General features: G+C 34.3%; 1 long non-coding RNA gene across 1 annotated transcript; it reads left to right on the forward strand.

Annotated features, from left to right (window-relative positions):
* Window positions 1-596: 596 nt before the first annotated feature.
* On the forward strand, window positions 597-1712 carry LOC141634189 (uncharacterized). Its single transcript, XR_012538951.1, has 3 exons — window positions 597-703; window positions 789-939; window positions 1660-1712. It is a non-coding gene; the product is annotated as an uncharacterized LOC141634189 (long non-coding RNA).
* The last annotated feature ends 1130 nt before the right edge of the window (window positions 1713-2842 follow it).

Here is a 2842-nt window from a genome sequence, read left to right on the forward strand (position 1 = left end):
ACCCAGAAATCCCGTGGCCACATTATCTTCAAACACGTCTTTCTAATTCCCCTCGTACCATTCCTCCTTTCTCCTTCCTTCTCTCTTTATTCAATTCCCCTTTATCAAATTCAATCACATCCGTCCACTGCCAACCGCCACCCCCACCACCACCGCCGACCGCCATCACCGCCCAATAAGGCTCACACATCAGTGAACAAGTTTACACCGCCATCCGTATGTTCACATTTTTCGTCTCTTAGAATAGTGAAAATATTACTTGCTTTTGAATGTGATTTATCTTTTTCAAAATTAATTATTGTTTGTTGACTTAGATTGTTACTTAATTTTAGGCTAACTTTTACACAAAAATTCCGAGTAGAGTTAATTGTTTGTAAATTAGGGTTTCTAATTGAATTGGGGCTTTTGTATATAATCGATGTTTTGATGATCTATTGTTTAATTAAGTGCTTAAGATGTTCCAAACTGTTAACTTTAGTGTTCTAAACTTAGATTTTGAACAAAACATTGAAATCAAGTCGATTTTGATAAAGGCGGAAACTAAAACTTGTGCTTTGATGTTCGTTCATTTGAGTTAAACGATTCAAAACCTGGAATTTCCGCTGATTCTAATCGAAATAATGTTAATGTTAATAATCAGGAAAGAGGACGAGAAGAAGAAGATGAAGTTGTTTGGAGAAACCTTCATTCCAAATACATTGCTGTCAGTAACTCAATTTGAAAATAAGTTTTATTTTTATAATTAAATGTTGCTTATGAAGGGTAAATGTGTAACACAAATCATGTAGGTGAAAATGAGTCGGATAAGTTTAGGACGGTCTTAAATGAGGTTGAGTATTTGCACGAGTAAGATATTTAACGGAGGCAATGCTTTGGAATTTTATGCATCAGTGTGTTGGAATATTAGGAGAACTGGGCTTATAACAAAAAGGAGAAGAGGTATAACCCTAAATTTGTTTGTTATTTTAATGTAATAGAATGTTATCTTCTGGTTTTGGTTGTTCTTGTTGATGTAATAGAATAACTGAAGAAGTATAGTCCTTGGATGTCTTTACATAAGCCTAGTTATTATGTTTTACATTTTTCTTTGATTAAGCATAATGTTCTCTAAGCCATATATTGTAGTCACTTGGCTGTAACTCGATCATGGATTTTCAGAGGGCTATGACCAAGTCCCCTGGAGAACTTACTTCTACCTGAGATGATGTATGTCTCCTAAATTCAAACTTTTCTCTTTTCATTAGTATTTCTCTCTTGTTAACTGTGTGTTTAATAATGAATTTAGTGATCTAATTGTTTTATTATTTAAATCTCACCTGGACGATGGTGTAAGTTTGTTAAGAATTATCCTCATTTTATCTTTGTGTTCGAAGAGATATGTGAGGAGTTTACATTTCTCCTTTTTTGTTTCTTTCTCTGTTTTTTTTTTCTTGTGTTTGTAAGTTGAATCTTAAGTTCAATAGAATACAAGGAGTAGCCCGTAGGTGATTCGAGCCTGCAATGTGCTCATTGTTGTTCCACTTTGACTTTTAAATTAATGTTTCCTTGAATGTTCGATTTATCTAGCATCTCTTATGGTAGCCTAGTCTTCATGAGGCTATGAGATCCAATGTACTCAACCTTCTCCTGGTGATTATTGATTGCCTTTTTTTTTTTCAGATTGACTGTGATCTTATCGGGATTTCTACATTGGTATAATTGAGGCATGTAGCTTACCCCAAGGTTTTTTTATATTGTTCTCAGTCACTCATCTGGGTGAATGCTTTTTATTTTGTCATTCTCTTTATTCAACTCTTTTGTGCGGTAACATCTTTCATCTTTGATATAACTGAGATTAAAGAAGTAAAAATTTGTATGTCACTATGTTGTCTATTCCTAAGACTTGCCTGACTGTGAACCAAGTTATAACAATTATTCCTTGTGTGTGTGGGGCTTTATAATAGGCATATTCATTTATAGTTCTATTTTTCTACTTCCTTCAATCCTACTGAGAATCAGATTCCTTCCTTGCCCCGAGTTCATGTTGTTGTGATTGGAACCTAACAAGGTTTTCCTTGATTATAAGTATCACTTGGGAAGAGGTCAGATTGGTGCAGCCATGCAAGCGAAGTTATATCGGTTATTTGAGCAAAGAGCAGCTGAATGGTATTTTCTTATACTAGTTTTCAAGAATTCAAGCTGACTACTTTCTAGGAGTTGCAATTTCTGCCTTATTTTCTTTACATTTCCTGCAGTCAATATTTCGTTATACCCTTGTGGAGAGGAACTGGATACACAACGATGTTCTCTCAAGGTCTGTTTTTACATTATATCGTTTCTATACTCTACTAATTCGATCAGTGCTAGTCTTGCTACTTGGTGTTGATCTATTAAGACTAATTATAAATGTTGAGAGCTTTGCCTGAAATTTTTTCCCCGTGTTCGGCTTCATGTGAGTACGGCTGAGTTGGACCTCCTAGTCTATTCTCCAGTTTTTTACTTTTTAGAACTTTTTATACTTACATCTTTATCGTACTCACCACCTCTTTTAATTCTCCTTTCTACTACTCATATCTTACGTATGGTTGTTCTTGTTATTAGTGACAGGTTATCAGTGGACACATTTCATCCTTTTATTCCTCTCTTCAAAGTGGATCAATTGACGTTGCTGCAAGATGTGCGGTTGAAGTTACAACATGGATTAAAGATGAGATTATGTGTGCATGTAATGCTATATTTTTTTTTGAACTTATGTAAAAGGACTTAGTCAAATTTGCTGGCTGTTTGAGAAACAAGTGTATTGGTATCGGTACTTGATTTTAATGAGAATAATTAAATATATTTATTTTATCCAAATATCATC

Source organism: Silene latifolia, chromosome Y (genome assembly GCF_048544455.1).
Source record: "Silene latifolia isolate original U9 population chromosome Y, ASM4854445v1, whole genome shotgun sequence".
NCBI lineage: Eukaryota > Viridiplantae > Streptophyta > Magnoliopsida > Caryophyllales > Caryophyllaceae > Silene > Silene latifolia.